The following is an 18,734-nucleotide window of genomic DNA, read 5'->3' as shown; positions in this document are numbered from 1 at the left end:
TTTAATTAAATTATGGATTTGGTAGGTTGATTTGAATATTAACTGAATATATAATATGTGGTGTGGCTGTGTATTACTGTCTGATGAAGTGACTTGTTCGTGAAAGTGCTTACATTAAAGTACATTGATTTATTTTAATTCCCATGTTTTGGTGTCAGATTTTTTTGTCTTTAGATATTGTGATATTTGAGTGTTTCCTACACTAATTGTGATGGATAGTGTTCTTTATTGGTGGTAGCCTTATATTTCAGTTCACTAGTAATGGATACTGCTTCATTTAAACTTGGTACACTAGTGGCATCCAAATATAACTGCCAACATAATTCTTTGTGCAGTAATAAATTCTGCCAGTCCCTTCTGTTGTTTTCATCTGTAATCCTTTCAAGAATAGAAAATCTAAACATTGAAAAATTTACAGTGTTCTCATGATGTTATGGCATTTTTAGTTTTTTTATTTCTTTCTGAAGATGTCTACAATAAGTTAGACGAAAGTGCTTATATTTTAAATGGTTTTGCAATAAAATCTACACTCTGCACCATTTGGCTGTCCTGGTCATTTTGTTTTTTGGATTTACTTGGCTTACGATCTGCAGCAGGTGTTTTTCCTGTTTGGTTAATTTTTAAAAACAGTTACATATTTAGGATACTAAATAAACATGCATTTGGCAAACATAACATTCAGTTAGGCTTTGTCTACTAGGATCTTCCTCCCCTTTATATGCTTTTCTTGGAACACAGCCTGCACATAAAGCTCATATCTGTCATTTAATTTGCAAATTTATTACTAAGTGTCAGTGCCACGACCTCTGTGACTTCAGTGTCAGAACAAAGTGCCACTACTGATCTGTGTTCATCATTCTGGTAGAAGTAGTCTTTCATGGTATTTGGACTTAACAGCTGCAGCAACCCAAAACACATAACTGATGTATTAGGACATGCAGTCTTTAATGAATAAACTCATGACATCTCAAAAGAAGTATGAAACTCTAATGTCTGGCCTTATTTACTAACTGTAATCCAAAATGGTTAACCAGAAAATGCCATGTTTTATGAGGAACAAAGCAAAATCAGAGAAAGTTGACAGGTATCACAAAAGGTGACACTATCTTTGCAAAGTACAATTTCAAGTAAACCTTCTAAAGCATTTGGCAAGTATAAATAATTATAATTCAAACACATGGATAAGCAAATATTGAAGGATGTCAGGCCACTCCTTGTATCTTTGGGAATGATCAGAACATTACAAAGTCAGCTATCAGAGTAAGTCACTGCTGTAACACTTTAACGGCTATGCAAAAACACTGGCATGGTCCAATGTTCTCCATTATCACCTATTTTTTTCCAGCTGCAATCCTCTGTTTCCTAGACCATAAAGAGACTAAATATTTTATTTCACTCCCTTTGCATAAAGTTCAGTTTTTACTGAATTGTTTGCCTCTTTTAATTTTCTTTTTTTAATTGTTGAAAGTTATTGATTTTACTTCAGAGATATGGAATAAACTTCATTCTTTTTCTTTTCCCCTCCACCCAGCTTCATTTTGTCTGGCATCCCAGTGCCCCCATCCATTGTTGTGTCTGTCTGCTCCTCCGTCCACCCTCAGACTTCTCTGAGTGACCCATGGCCAGCTTGGATCTTAACAGCATCCGGGGGCGGGATGCTAGCATCTGCTTCTGCTTGCTGAAGGGAGGTATTATTACCTCCCCTTATTTCCCTGCCCTCCCCCAACCCTGCATTTATCAGCAAGTACAAAGGCTATTCCCCTCTCTATGGACCATGCTTCCCTTCAGACATTGTTTCTGATGAACATACTCCCTGCCATTGCCAGTTTGCCTGAACCATGGTTAGGACATTAGCCATCTACCCCATGGTGCTGGTGGAACAAGCTTTGTTCAACTATGTTGAGGTTATTGGCTGATAGCAAGCACTATTTCTTAAAGACTGGCTGTCTGGTTTATTGCTACTGTTTAATTTGAACTGCATTGTAAAGCTCAGTCCTCATCTCTTCCAAGCTGCTGAAAATTGGCTCTATTTAGCAGCAGTTGCAACCACTATAAATAGTAATCACTGAGCACCTGTTATTTTCACACTAACTCAGAAGACTTAATCTCAAGCCTTGAACAGCTGCACTTAGAGTGACAGTTTGAAACCACACACATACAACTGTGTCTGTCCTGTGTCACTTGCTTGTGACTGTGCTGAATGCCTGTCTAATTACTTTCTGCCCTTGGAGCAGTAGCTTGTTACCTTTGTACTCAGCACCATACATTTACTGAGCTGATAACTTTTTTGTGGCATGCATGCCTGATACCCGAGTCCCATCTGCTATGTACTACTTGTTAACTTATTTTACTACATTAGGTTGATACTGTACTAAGTCACTGAGTTGCTAACTCCTGATGGCACCCATGGCTGAAACCTGAGTTGCACTTGCCATGTATCACTTATTAAGGTTTAATTCACTGAGGCTAAGATTCAGAAAGAAACCCTACATTTCATTGATACAGTAGTGCAACTTGACCCACAGATACTTAGATATGAATCAAGTCTCACATATCACCAGGTGTTTTGCAACAAAGTTCAGAAAAATTAGTGGAGCCACCTTAAAGGGACAAGTTCTATTAGGCAGGCTGATTATAGGATCATAGAAGATTACTAGACTATTGTCTTGGAGGTCATTTTAAGCATAGCCATTTCAACCCAATGTAATACAGTAGAAGTACTAGTCAATACCCAAGATAGCACTTAGTGATGACTGCCCATGTCCAGTAGGGTTGTGGGCACTATATTTGGTAACAATTTAAGGTGCCCCATCCATTTGTCTCCAGGTTTCTCTTGTCATAGAGATGCTCTGTTTCACATAAATTGGCAGCCTGTTCCAAAGACGTGGCAGTCACTGGGAGATAAATCTATCCCTCCAGCATGCCCTATATAAGTTGCAGGCCATATTTAAGTCTCTGGAACAGGTAGCCCTAGACCCATTTGATTTATGGATATGCAGTAAGTTCATTAGGTTTGGGTCTCGGGTTGCTCTGTAGGCCAGGCACAAGTCTCCTCTAAGAAGTCTATATGATATGGAGTATAGTGACAGAGGCTTTAGTCAGTCCGTGTAAGGCACATGCTGGAGGCCCTTGATCTTCTTTGCTGGAAACCTCTGAGGTCTCCCTAATTGCGACAGGTGCTTAGTACAGTACATACTGAATGGGGCATTATACTCAATTATGGGTGAGATAAGTGCCGATATAGGAGGATTATAACTTCTTTTGCTCTCAAGGTGATGCCTTTACTAATCAAGTGAGCTACATGGAAAGCTTTCAGTGGTAGACACATGGTGGTTGAAGTTAATTTCGTGGTCAACCTGTGATCACATGTCCCTTTCCACTTCATGGATACTTAGCGTATTGTTGTTGATTTGATAGTGTGATGGGATTTGTTAGTGCTAAAGGGAATGATGATGCATTTCTTTGCATTTAGTTTAAGACCATGACTAATATACCAGTCATTGGTCTGTGTGAGACCCTCCTGGAGTATTCAGACATCATTTTAGGATCCAATGATTGCACCTAGTTTGCAGTCGTCTGCAAATTTGATCAGCCACAACCCTTTAGTTTTGACCTGAACTTCTGAGAAGCATATGCCAAATAGTACAGGCCCCAGCACTGACCCATTTGGCACCACACTTTTTACAGGTCTGCTGGTTGATGTCGAGTCGCCCTCTCTGATAGTGTGTTCCCAGTTTGTCAGTCAGTGGCAACTCATCTTTCAACAAAGGGGTTTACATTCAGTTTGCTAAGTTTGTTGGTAATGTCTGAATGTGGGATTGTGTCAAAAGCCTTTGCCAAGTTGAAGTATGCTGTGTGCACAGATTTGCCCTCATCAGTGGCCCTGGTCAGGCTTTAAAAGAAATCTACCAGATTTAACAGGCAGGATCTGTCCTTCACGAAGCCCAATTAGGTAGAATCCAAAGTTTGGAGGTCACCTATGTCTTTACTTATGAGGTCTATAATAATACGTTCCATGGCCTTATACATGAGGCTGGTCAGACTTATGGGTCTGTAATTCCCCGGGTCTGTTGCTAGGCCACCTTTGTGGAAGGGAATAACTGTAGCTGTTCTCCATTCTGCAGGAACAAAGCATGTGGTTAGACTGTGATTGAAAAGGGTACTTAGAGGTGATGCTACTTCATGTTTTAGCCTGTTTAGAAGACAGAATGGGATGCCATCTGGTCCCATAGAGGTCATGTTCTTTGCTTGGGAATAGCTTTGAGGACCTGTTCTTCAGATATATAAGGTGGGGTTGGTTGGGGGAGGGTCTGTCGTAAGTTAGGAGAGGATAAGGGAGTGAAATTTTCACCAAACCTATCTGCTAGCAGGTTCACTATATCTGTGGGTCAGTGTGTGCGATACCATTGACCACCAGTTCTGCACATGCTTGGGTCCTATCCCTGGCAGTACTTACAAGGTTTCTCTTAAAGGAGCTCTTGGAGGATTTGATAAGTTGTCTTATTTGCCTGTTAAGGCTGAAGATGGTGCATTTCCATCGTTGGGTCCTTGTCTTTGTTTTCTTGGACAGCAACTTTTTACATTTATTGTACAGTTTGTTGATTCTGGAAGTCCACCATGGCAGCTTGATTTTACTTGGTGCTCTGGCTTTGATTCTATGCAGTACAGCAGAGTTTATGCACTTATACAAGAGATTGTACAGGGCATTAGCGTAAGCTTCAGTGTGCTTACCTCTTTCAGCTTGTGGTGGGGCTTGGAATGCATTTATACCTTCACCTAGAAGGGTATAGTTTGCCTTGGTGGAGTTCTTTAGTCTGATTTCACCCTTTGTGAGTTCTGGTGTTAGTGCCAGTTCAACGGTGACTGATTTGTGGTCAGTTTTAACTAATGAAGGTCCAAAAATTGCAACAGTGCACCTGTTTGACATGTTGGAGAGGATCAAAACTATAATGTTTGTTCCTCTTGTCAGGGTATGGACAATTTGCACCAGGCATTTGAATTCACAAAGTCAAGGAGATTTTGTGTTAGTGAGTTTGGGTTACAGTAAGTTTCCCAGTTGATGGTGTGATAATTGAAATCCCCCATAACCAGTGTGTTTGGTAAAATTTGGATTGTCTTCAGTTTGGTTAAGTAGGCTTTGTGGGTGTCATGACCCATGGAGGGGGGTCTATAACTGGCTAGGACTTGAATGGGAGCTCTTACCCACCATAACCTGGACCTAGAGTAACTCCATGGAGTTGTCCAGTCTAACTAGACAGAAGGTGAATATATCTTTAATATAGATTGAAACACCACCTCGTTTGGTTTTTACACATTAATTTTGTGGTCTAAAGGTGTGGAAGGCATTGTAACCTTGCATAGCTGGGGTACTCTCTGAGGCCTTAAACCAAGTTTCTGTGACTGCACAGAAATCTATATCTTCTAGTGATAGAAGTGCTTCCAGGGAATGCAGCTTTTGGTTTAAGCTCCTATCATTTAGCAGCATGACCCTTATTTTGCTCTGATTGGTTAATTTCATGTTGGTAATGTTTTTGAGATCTTGCATAAAAAAGTCACTATGTGGGGAGGCAAGAGCCTTCGACAGCAGCCGGAAGCCTAGGGGGTGCCAGGTATAAATGGTCTCTGGCAAAGCAGTGAGGTATGTCGACCATGGCTTCCTAGGCAATAAGCCAATTATTGAAGTCAATCATTTTTTGTTTATACTGTGGCATCATTCTAGGTGAGGGTAGTATGCTGCTCAAGGCTAGGAACATACCTGCCTGGGACACATACTCATAGAGCTCGACCATGACTCTCTTGAGATAGTCCAGCGAGGTGTGTCTCAGGTCGTTCACACCAACATGAATTATGACAGGGTCAAAACGGTACTTGTTGCTGAGAGACCCGAGTGCATGCATGATTTGGCGAATCCTGGCACCAGACAGGCAGCTTACCGTGATCTTCTCCTTTTCCATCCTGGTGAGTGGGACATCCATGTGTCTCACTATTGAGTCTCCAATGAGAAGAAAACTTGGTTCTTGAGTGTTATGCCTTACGGGTTTGGTGGGTAAGGCACTGGTGTTGGTATGTGTCATGGGTGTTGTGGAAACTGTGATAGCTGTAGCAGACTTGTGTTTTGGAGGCCTATGGTGTTTCTGTACGTTTTTCAAAAGAACCTCCGCTCATGAAGATTTACATGTTTGATGCATGCTATGTGTTTGATTAGTAGTATGTGTATGAGTAGTGGTACTATGTGAATATGTAGTGGTGGGTGAGTTGACAACTTTCTCCTTGTTACTGTTTTGAGTGAGAGAGAACATGGATTATAGATTCTTGGTGTGAAGACATCTCTTGCACTCTGTACTAGATTGTGTTATTAGTAGAAGGTTGTCTATGTACATGAGGCAATTGCCACACTGCCTCAAGAGACTTTCAGAAATGATTACAGAATAGGTCAGTGAATGGATATTTCTGGCTGTGTTTTAAGGGAAAATTTGTTGAATTTAACTGTCCGGTTTTGGTGTACAATTGCGCAGCAGTGTATGGTGCTGTATGATGTGCAAACAAGCAGAAACCTGCTCAGATGGAGGGTCTAAGCACCACAAGCTAAAACTTGAAAAACACCTTAACAAAATTCAAAAGGACCAATGAGGATGCTTATTCCAAGCCCTAGACTGGCCTTCCTTTATTAGTCAGGTCCCATTCAAACACAGTTCTCTCACAAAAGTGCAGATAGGCCCCTTCCTATCCAAGATGGCCTGGGAAATGTGCTCAGAACAAACAAACCACTACAAACAATTCCAGAAGCAGCAGCAACAGGCGTAGATCTGGACTATGCTACAGCTGCTAGCTACTCTAGTTTCAACGGGAAACACTAGAGAATGTTTAACACGGCATAAAAATAACAGTGAGATACTGAAAAAAAACATTTAAAACAGCAGAAAATCAGCCAGGAGGCTCTAAAGAATGATTTAAACAGTTTATAGGTCAATTAATTAAGTATTGCATAGAGGGGGAGCCAAAGCAGGCAAAACAGATAGCTTTTAAACAGTGAAAAATCCCAGTAAATATGTAACAAACAGCAGAAACAACAAAAAAGATTGCTAAACATTGAAAACAGCAATACAATTTGATTTTACAGGCACAAACAATTGCTCTATAACAGTGTAGTTTAGTACATAGTAAATAAAGCTGCTAGTTACCCTAGTTTCATCAGAAGACACTAGACAATGCAGTAAATAGCAGTAAGACACTGAAAAACATTTAAAATAGCAGAAAATCAGCCAGGAGTTGCTAAAGAATGATTGAAACAGTTAACAGGTCAATTAATTAAGTAGTGCCTTGTGGGAAAACCAGAGCAGGCAAAACAGATTGCTTTAAAACACTTATTTCCTTATTTATATATTGACATTTTTTGACTGGGGAAATCCACTGGGTCAGAAACCCATTTTCAGTGGAGTCCCGGGAAGAAAGGCTCCAAAAATATTTATTACAGAATACTTTAAAGAAAAAACAGACAAACAGCATAAACAATGAAGACTTACATTGGCACATGAAATATAATATACAGTACATTAACACTAAAACCATTTGAATAATAATGTAATTTTAGTTCAAAGTAAACAATTCTATTAAATACTAAGGAGGTTCTAGACAACAAAAACATTGGAAGAGTTGTGCTATCCCTTTGTGCATAATTGGAGTGGTAGCCAGCCAAAAAAGAGTGCTGAACCTGCAGCATGCAACAAAGTGTCTCATCACTGCCACATATATGGTGTCTGAAAGGAAAGGAGGGCCATCACAACAAAGTGCCATGCTAGTTACCATATACTTGGGAGAAAATGGAAGACAGAAATCTAAGAAAAGGGTAAATAGCAAACAAAGGAAAACACACAAGGGGAAAACATAAGGACCAACACAGGGCAGAAGGTTCTATTTACAGGGTAAATGGCTCACATGTTCCATATAAGAAAACAAGGGTAGCTGGGAAACATAGTGAGTAATTGTTGTGGGAAGAATAGTTGGAGAAGGGAAGGTTGGAAGACCAAATGTGTACACCAAATACAGGCATATACATGCAGGGGTGGCATTAACACAGAAGGTGGGGGCAACAGTGGGTGGTCATATACTAATGAAAAGTGGATACAGGAATGGGGAGGATAATATAGCAAATGTGGTATATGGGGAATGATGCACAAAGTAAGGTAACAGATGTATGGGGATAGCCAAGCCACACAAACATCAGCCACCTCGGTGGCTGACATAGAGTTCAGGCTGTGCCTTTAGCAGTTCAACTGTTGGGGCTTACCAGTCACATGACTTAATCATCCATGATAGGATGCTCTCGATGGTCATGAGGTAGTTATCCAAGCACACCTCAAACATCATTAGCTTAAGCAGATGATGCTGGATAACCACAAGGGAATCTTCTGGGCTAGTGTCAACAGAATAATCTCTACTCCCCTCCTTAAAAGTGGCTGCAGAGGTTACCATGATGTGAGACAAGCCTAGTGTCTACTACTGACCCATTACTAGATTAATTGACTGGAACAGGCTAAGCTGACTGCCACTGTTTATCTCCTGCTTTAATAACTGAATCTGCAGAAGACAAAGCATACAAATAGAGTGAACTAATTACCATATACATTTGTTATATACACTGTTATAGCTGTAGGGGGCATGAGGGTGTATACCATAAGCATTCAGCTACTGTGAAGGTGTTCCTGCATCTTGCAATATCTTTCCATATTCTCTTTCAGTTCCTTCACCACTGTAAGTTCACATAGGAAAAAATAAGTGCACTGCTGGAACTGGAAAATTCAGGGGAAAAAAGATACCTACTTCCTAACTATGGATTCCCTTTGCCTAAGCAGGTTAGAGTGACACTGCTGCAGGTCACTGTACTGATGCCTGCACTGCTCACCACATTGGGTGTTGCAAATTTATGCCAGGCATTCCTCTTCTTCAATTGGCCATTATACTGGCCTATCAGGCTGTTCTGCAAGTCCTGACAGAAGATGTTGCCCAACCTCAAGCATCATATAAGAGCCCTATTGTTCCCAGGGCCTAAAGCACTGTCACAGGCATGTCCACTTGAGAAGCAGAACAGTAACCGCAGTAAAAAAAAAAAAATCAAAATTTATTCAAAAACAATTTGAGTGCTTTCATCAATTTTATATCATAGACTTCATCAGAAATTTACATCAGTGGGTTTGAACACGATTAAATAACCCTATGTTCAAATCACCTGACTTCCAATAACTAATCAGCACTAAAGAATTCATATAGTAAGAAAAAATTTGTCCAAGCAACCTCAACTCTTAAAGAAACAATAACAAATGTAACACTGTATTAAAAAGAAATAAAATGCAGGAAATCTACAGTATCATAACAATGTGTAAATTCCTACCTATAAATTTAAACAACATAGGATCAGAGGCTCAGAATGTTGGTGATAGAAACATTTCAATTTAAGCCAGATTGAATATAGGCATTCAACCTAATTTGCCACTTTAGTTCCTTAAACTCAATTAAGTCACTCCACACCGCTGTCTTGGTTTTCGTTTAACCATATCTATCCCATAAAAAGCCAAAAATGTGTCTAGGGGAAACTAAGCACATGTTTTACAAGGGAATTGTTCTTACTCTGCTTCCTAATGTCAAGTATATGCTCGTAGATGCAGTCCCTAAATCTCTGTGTTTTACTTATTTAAAAACACTTTACTGGTATAACACTAAATAATATAATTCTAACAGCATTACAATTACAATAAAATAAAGTTTTAACCAAAATGTTTCTAACTTTCACTTCATTTTTTGTCAGAACATATTTACGTTGATTACAAGAACTGCATCTGAATGCCCCTACTTTTTGGAAGTAGATGATGGCATATCATTCTGGCCAATTTCAAGTTACCTTTTTTTATACACCACAAGTGGTGCAATGCCTAACATTAAGTATCCCCTCATAACAAGAAAAAATATTCCATTATTTTCTTAATATCTCATAAATATGAACATGGTCAATAGAGCACATGGTAACAAAAAAGTGAGAAAATTCCTGTTTCTATTTCTCCCTACTTCGAAAAAAGTCTAAATCCACATCCTCATCAAGTCTTAGTAATGATTTGTATTGACCCTCTTGTCTTTTAAGAGTACATTCAGTTCAACTTTTTGAACCTTATAATGGGGATAACCCCAGGATTCAAACACATCCCCTAAAATTTGAGCCTCAGAATAAAAGGCATCATCTTCTGTGACCATCCTAGTTGCCCGTACATTCTTCTTCTTTCGGCTGCTCCCATTAGGGGTCACCACAGCGGATCAACTGTTTCCATTTCTTCCTGTCCTCTGCATCTTGCTCTGTCACACCAACCACCTGCATGTCCGCTCACACCACATCCATAAACCTTATCTTTGTCCTTCCTCTTTTCCTGTTACCTGGCAGCTTCATCCTTAGCATCTTTTTCCCAATATACTCTGCATCCCTCCTCAGCACATGTCCAAACCAATGTAATCTTGCCTCTCTGGCTTTGTCTCCAAACCTTCCAACCTGGGCTGACCCTCTAATATACTTACTCCTAATCCTGTCCATCCTCATCCCACCCAATGCAAATCTTAACATCTTCAACTCTGCCACGTCAAGCTCTGACTCCTGCCTTTTTATCAGTGCCACTGTCTCCAACCCATATAACATAGATGGTCTCACTACCCTCTTGTAGACCTTCCCTTTCACTCTTACTGGTACTTGTCTGTCAAAAATCACTCCTGACACTCTTCTCCATCCACTCCATCCTGCCTGTACTCTCTTCTTCACCTCTCTTCCACACTCACTATTACTCTGAACTGTTGATCCCAAGTATTTAAACTCATCCACCTTCACCACCTCTACTCCCTGCATCCTCACCATTCATCTATCCTCTCTCTCATTCGCACACATATTCTGTCTTAGTCCTGCTGACCTTCATTACTCTTCTCTCTAGAGCATATCTCCACCTCTCAAGGGTCTCCTCCACCTGTTCCCTACTCTCACTACAAATTACAATGTCATCTGCAAACATCATAGTCCACGGGGACTCCTGTCTGATCTCGTCTGTCAACTTGTCCATCACCATTGCAAATAAGAAAGGGCTCAGAGCTGATGCTTGATGTAATCCCACCTCCACCTTAAATGCATCTGTCACTCCCACTGCAGACCTCACCGCTGTCACACTACCCTCGTACATATCCTGTACCACTCTTGTATACTTCTCTGACACTCCCAACTTCCTCATACAATACCACAACTCCTCTCTAGGCACCCAGTCATATGCTTTCTCTAAGTCCACAAAGACACAATGCAACTCCTTCTGACCTTCTCTGTACTTCTCCGTCAACACTCTCAAAGCAAACATCACATCTGTAGTGCTCTTCCCCAGCATGAAACCATACTGCTGATCATTAATCATCACCTCCCTTCTTAACCTAGCCTCCACTACTCTTTCCCATAACTTCATGCTGTGACTGATCAATTAATCCATCTGTAGTTACTGCAGCTCTGCACATCACCCTTATTCTTAAAAATCGGTACCAAAACACTTTTTCTCCATTCCTCAGGCATCCTCTAACTTTCCAAGATTTCATTAAACAATCTAGTTAAAAACTCCACTGCCATTTCACCTAAACACCTCCATGCTTCCACAGGTATTTCATCTGGATCAACAGCCTTTCCATTCTTCATCCTCTTCATAGCTATCCTTACTTCCACCTTACTAATCCACTGCACTTCATGATTCATTATCCGCACACAATCCAACCTTCTCTCCCTCTCATTCTCTTCATTCATCAGCCCCTTAAAGTAATATTTCCATCTGCTCAACACACTCTCCTTGATTGTGAGTACATTTCCCTCATTATCCTTTATCACCCTTACCTGCTGCACATCTTTCCTAGCTCGGTCCCTCTGTCTAGCCAATCAGTACAGGTCCTTTTCTCCCTCCTTAGTGTCCAACCATTCATACAACTCTTCATATGCCTTATTCTTAGCCTTTGCCACCTCTCTCTTTGCCATGCACCTCATCTCCTTATACTCTTGTCTACTTTCTTCATCTCTCTGACAATCCCACTTCTTCTTTGCCAGTCTCTTTCTCTGTATACTCTTCTGTACTTCTTCATTCCACCACCAGGTCTCCTTGTCCTCCTTCCTCTTTCCAGATGCCACACCAAGCACCTTTCTGACCATCTCTCTTACTAGCTCTGCTGTAGTTACCCAGCTATTCGGTAACTCTTCACTGCCACCCAGTGCCTGTCTTAACTCTTCCATAAACTCCACCTCACAATTACCCTTTTTCAATTTCCACCATTTGATCCTTGGTGCTGCCCTCACACTCATCCTCCTCTTCTTGATCACCAATGTCATCCTACAAACCACAATCCTATGCTGCCTAACTACACATTCCCCTGCCACCACTTTACAGTCTCCAATCTCCTTCAGACTGGCCCTTCTACATAAGATATAATCCACCTGTGTGCATTTTCCTTCACTCTTGTATGTCACCCTATGCTCCTCCCTCTTGTTAAAATACGTATTCACCACAGTCATGTCCACCCTATTCGCAAAATCCACTACCATCTGACCTTCTGCATTCCTTTGCTTAACACCATACCTACCCATCACTTCCTCATCCCCTCTGTTCCCTTCACCAGCATGCCCATTGAAATCTGCTCCAATCACCAGTCTCTCACCCTTGGGTACAGTCATCACCACTTCATCCAACTCACTCCAAAATTTTTCTTTCTCATCCATTGCACACCCAACTTGTGGAGCATATGCACTAACAACATTCATCATTACACCATCAATTTCCAGCTTCATAAACATCAATCTAGCCGACACTCTTTTCACCTCCAAAACACTCTTAGCATACTGTTTCTTCAGGATAACCCCTACGCCATTTCTCCTCCCATCCACACCATGAAAAAAACAATTTGAACCCACCTCCAATACACCTAGCCTTGCTCCCCTTCCATCTGGTCTCTTGCACACACAATATACCAACTTTCCTTCGGTCCATCATATCAGCTAGCTCTCTCCCTATACCAGTCATACTGCCAACATTCAAAGTTCCGACCCTCACTATCACAGTCCTAGCCTTTACCTGCCTTCGGGCATGCCTTCCCCCTCGTCTCCTCCTTCAGCCAACAGTAGACCAATTTCCACCAGCACCCTATTGGCCAACAGTACTGGTGGTGGTCGTTGTTAACCCGGGCCTCGACTGATCCAGTATGTTTATCTGTACTGTTGTCTGCATGTATGATTTGGCAAAATTTTATGCTGGATGCCATTCCTGACGCAACCCTCCCCATTTATCCGGGCTTGGGACTGGCACAAAGAAATGCACTGGCTTGTGCATCTGTACATATTGTCCTTTAATGATTCCCTTTTCTTGATGTTCTGGATGGTTACTATTATAATGCAGGAGGCTGTTAGAATGAGTTGACATTATGAAGCAGAATAAGAGCAATTCCCTTGTAAAACATGTTCTTAGTTTCCGTGGACACAGTTTTGGCTTTATGGGGATAGCTATGGTTAAAAGGAACCCTAGTGAGGGGCCATGGAGTAACCTAATTGAGCTTAAGGAACTGAAGTTGCAGATTAGGTTTAATACCTATATTCACCCTGACTTGAATTAAAATATTTCTATCATCAACATTCTGAGACTCTGATCTTATGTTGTTTAATCTTATAGGTAGGAACATCTACACATTGTTTTGATACAGCATTTTTTCCTGCATTTTATTTCTTTTTAATACAGTGCTACATTTGTTATTGTTTCTTTAAGAGTTGAGGTAGCTTAGAATAATCATTACTTAGTATATGAATTGTTTAGTGCTGACTGGTTTTAGGTTTTCAGGTGATTTGAACAGAGGGTTATTTAATTGTGTTGGAACCCACTAATGTTAATGTCTGATGAAGTCTATGACATAAAGTCAACAAAAGTGCTCAAATTGTTTTTGAATAAATTTTGAAGTGTTTTTACTGCAGCTGTTTCCATTTTCTTGGTCTACACTCACAGTGTTTTTAAATAGTCTTTTGTGATGTTCTTGGTTATAAGCAGAACAGTAGCCCCATACACATGTTACGATATCATGTGAAGTGACATATTGAAAAATAATGAGGTGCTACAAAACAGTTATGCAGCACAGACCTACAGTACTATGTGTTTTAGAGACACCATGCATGAATATCTAGTGCACAACACTGGAATGGATGAGGAAGGGCACAAGCAATATATAGTAGTATATAGTACACTATATTAATTGTGTACACATTATGGTGGTGATTCAGAAACATCTGTGCTATATTCCCTCATTAACATTACCACCACGCTAAGAGGCCTGAATCAGCACAACAAAAATGTTGTCACCGTTATGTGAGTGATTGCAGTATTACAAACAACTGTTAATTGATAGTTTTTTGCATTAAAATATTTGATAATGCATCAACGCTTTCTGTCATTCAAGTATTTAGAACAACAGTTTGAAGCTGTTCACCACATAATGGCCAGAAGAAGGGGAGAAATAAGTAACTTTCCCCCACTGCTAATATTTAAGATTTGCAAATGAAGAGAATGCTAGCTATTTTCTTAGAAAAATATTTGTAATGTTAAAACAGAGTTGGTACTTTTATTTATGCTGCCCCTTTTGCTGCTCTTTTCTTTGATAAGTGCTTGTGCTCCTTTATTATGCTATTTGATCTTCTCCTGGATTGCTCACTTTTCTATTACTTGTAGCTAGATCAAAGTTGAAAATGAATCCTTAAAGCCCAGGCTACCTATCTGAGTAAAATAAATGCATACATATATAAATAAGCAAAAAAAAAAAAAAAACAGAGAAACAAATAAAAAAATGTACTTGTTTTGCAGTTGGTGCTAGATGGTAATGGTTTCTCTTCAGAGCTGTTGTAATAAACCCACCAGTTTTTAATAGCTGCTGCTCGTTTAGTGCTATGGTAGTGATGAAGGCAAACTTTATTATGTAAAAGCCATACTCATCCTGAGAATGTAAGACGGACATGCCAGTAGACATGCATGCCCCCTTGAAAAAGAATCTGGATATTTTTTGGGTAAGTAAATTGACCTTTACCAGCTCACTTCAGCAACTAAACAGGTCATGAGGACTGTCAAATTGCATTACACTGCAATTTATTTAATGCATAACAAAAAAAAAGCTCATTGGTGACAAGCATAATTCTGTGAAAGTAAAAATCCAAAGGGAGAAGCACCTCTGTACATCCAATCACCTATCTTTAAGTATTTTAAATCCAAGATTACTTAATAGTGTCAGAAAGAAGAAACTTCCTTAATACCCCTGTTACCCTGTCTTAGAAAATATTCATTGATCTGTCTCTGCAATGTCAACATATTCGCTCTGAGATCGCACAAGGGTGAGGACAGAACAAACAGATTCATAGACTGTTTATAGGCTAATAACTCAGGGAGCCTTTCTAAGCCTAGCCAAGTTCTTGTGAATGAATAATGATGTCCTACATCTGAATAGGATATTTAGAGCCAGGCATTTATAGGCTACCTCTGTCCATAAGGGACATGGGTGCCAAGCCCAGTGTAAATTTCCTATTCCCAATTCACTGCTCCAGGTTGTGCTCAAACTGGGTAATAGACAAACTCAGCTTCACATGGATGGGAAGCCTGTTGCATAGGAGGGGCAGTCTCTGGAACACATATCTGTCTCCCCAGTATGCTCTGTTTAAGTCACAGAAAAAATTCAGACCCTTCAACCTTGTATTTCTGGTACTGTTTGACTTACAAATATGCAGGGGATTCATAAGTGTGGAGTTTGTGGATGTCTTGCAAGACAGGCATAGATCATCCTTCAGCAATCTATAGGAGACTGAGTATAGAGGAAAGGGCATTAAGGTGTTCTGCATAAGACAGATTTGTTATGCCTTGTATTCTTTTTTTAAGGGACTTCTGAGGAGACTCTAGTCACTGCATATACCAGGTCAGGTACATTATGAAGGGAGCATTGTACTCTATGATTGGGCTGATAATGGAGGAGTACACTGGGATAATGACCTCTTTGGACCTAGATGCCATGTCCTTACCAATAAGTTGCACAACATAAAAAGGATGTCCTCACCACTGTGCCACTTTGTAGTCAAAGCTAAGGCTACAGTCTATGTGCTTATGCAGATCCCTGACTACTGGACTGAACCTTAGGGGCAAATTGTCAACATGGTAATTACATGGGATGGTTGACTTCCCAAAGGGTGCAATCATGTATTATTTAGCACTGGGTTTAAGACCGTGGCTTTGGCACCATTTGTTAGTCAGAAATATGCCTTCTTGAAGAATATTAGGGTCTGAAGAGTCAATGATAACCCCCAGCTCACAACCATCTGCAAACGTTAGCCATAAACCTTCAACATTTTCTTCTATTTCAGAGACATTGTTGCCAAAAAAAGACTGGGCACATTACTGAACCCTTGGGGACCCCACTAATGACTGGCCTCTTGATGGAGGTGCCATCACATATCTTGACCTTTTGGGTCCTATCAGTGAGCCAATAGACTATCCAGCAGGTGATAAAATGGTTTATATCTAAATTAGTGAGCTTCTCTATAATGTCTGAGTGGGGTATTTTATCAAAAACCTTGGCCAAATCAAGTAAGCTGCGTACACAGTCTTAACTTCATTCATTGCTTTGGTGACCATCTCAAAAAGTCCACCATATTTAATAGGCATGAACTGCCTTAAAAAAGCCAAACTGTGATGGAACTAGTGTTTACAGGTTATCTCTGTCCTCATTTATCAAGTCTATGATGGAACTTTCCATGGCCTTACAAATGAGGCTGGTCATACTTATAGGCATGTAGTTACCCAGATCAGTGGTTGGACCTCCTTTGTCAGAGGAATGACTGTAACCATCTCTCATTCCTTGGACACAAAAAAAACACCTGACTATAGGCTCCATTTAAAAAATGATTCAATTGGACCATTGAAGTCATGTTTCATGCTATTTATTAAGCATCTGGGGATGCTATCATGACCAATCAATGCAATACAGCTTCTGAAAGTGCATTGATGACCTGTTCTCTTGTAATGGTTGGGGGTATTCTGGTATTCTGTATTTCCTTTGGTCCATGGGGGGAGTGGGGGGGATTTGAGCTGAACCTGTCAGCCAAAATGCTGTCAATGTCCTCCAGTTCAGAATGGGTGATGACATTTACAAAAAGTTCTGCACATTGTTGTGTATTTCTCCTAAGGTTATGGACATAACTGTAGAAAGCTTTGTGGTTGTCCTTTGCCTGAGAAGCTATTTTTTTCTAAAAATGTTGCCTTTGAATTATTAATTAATCCTCTTAGTTGCTTGTCGAGATTAGCAGGGGGCTTTTACTATGTATGGCTTTATTCCTTCTATGCTTAGCCAAAACTTTTTTTTTATTTTGTTGAATAACCAATTGATATTGTGGTTCCAAAAAGGTGACTTGTCTTTTGAGTTTGTCTTATTCTTAATATGAATGGGCACAGCTTGCTTTATACAGCTATGAGTTTGGCTTTGCAGAGATTTTGTAAAGAGCTCAGTATATAAAATGGTATTTACTTGGTTTGGGAGTGCTTGGAATTTAGCCATGGTGTTGCTTAGTAGAGAGAGGTTTGCCTTGAAATAGATGCTAAAGGTTTTTGGTTTCACTGGATTCCCAGATTTAATTTTTATTTCAGGCAATATTACCTTATGGTCAGATCTGCCAAGCCAAGACATTATATTGGGTGCAGAACATCACCCCTCCCCCATGTTTGTGAGTACATGGCATGGTCAAGGATGTTGGTACCCCTGGTAGGATAGTGGACTAAATGTTCCAGGATGTTGGTATTAAAGTTTAGGAATCACTGGGTTATGCATTAGAAGTGGTGTAGGATTCCCAGTCTAAGAATAGAGGAATAGTTGAGATGCCACCTGAATTTCATATTAGGTTGAATGCTGAACAACTCTGGTACATTGAGATAGGTCAAATGGGTTTTCTGAGATGTGGAGGGGGACCTATAGGTTGCAGGGATATGGTACGAGACCCATTTTATGGTGAGTGCAGTGGGTCATACACTTTAATTAGTCTGGATGTAAGATTAGTTTTAATATAGACTGAGACACCTCTACCTTTAGCACCCTCCTGTGCAGTAGGTGGTCTATAGGTGTGAAAGGCATTATAGCCTTGCATTTCTGGGACACCATCAGTGACATTAAGCCAAGTTTCCAGTGCTATACAGATGTCTACACTCTCCAGAGAGTGGAGGCTTACAGGGAGTCGAGTTTCTTGCTAAAACTTCTAGCACTGATAGTGGCAGTGCCACCTTCATAAGTTCCGTCAAGTAATTTATCAGTTTGGCATTGCCTAAAAAGGCACTATGGGGGGGTGGAAAATGTTTTTGCCAATATGCGAAAGCCCAGAGGGGATAAATGCAGACAATCCCTGGCAAATCAGCATGGTCTGTCAATGGTATCCTCCCTGGCTGTCAGATTTTGTACCCCCTTAGAATGACACCAGAAACTAAGACAATTTTCTGTTGGTAATTGTGATGTCCCCATGCTGGGCCAGTAATCAAGAAGCCTGAATCCTCACCACTGACACTGGAGAGGGACATGCACTTGGAATACAAATGGGTACCCTCAGTATTTCCAGATGCATACCTCTGCATCAAGCACAATTCTCTTAAGAGCACACTCTGGATTTCTCTATATCTGTCTCCCTCCAGGTCTCC

The sequence above is a fragment of the Protopterus annectens genome, chromosome 2.part0 (assembly GCF_019279795.1).
Source record: "Protopterus annectens isolate FY-2018-M chromosome 2.part0, PAN1.0, whole genome shotgun sequence".
Taxonomy (NCBI): domain Eukaryota; kingdom Metazoa; phylum Chordata; order Ceratodontiformes; family Protopteridae; genus Protopterus; species Protopterus annectens.
The sequence above is the reverse complement of the archived record's forward strand: the minus strand, read 5'-3'. Positions refer to the sequence as shown.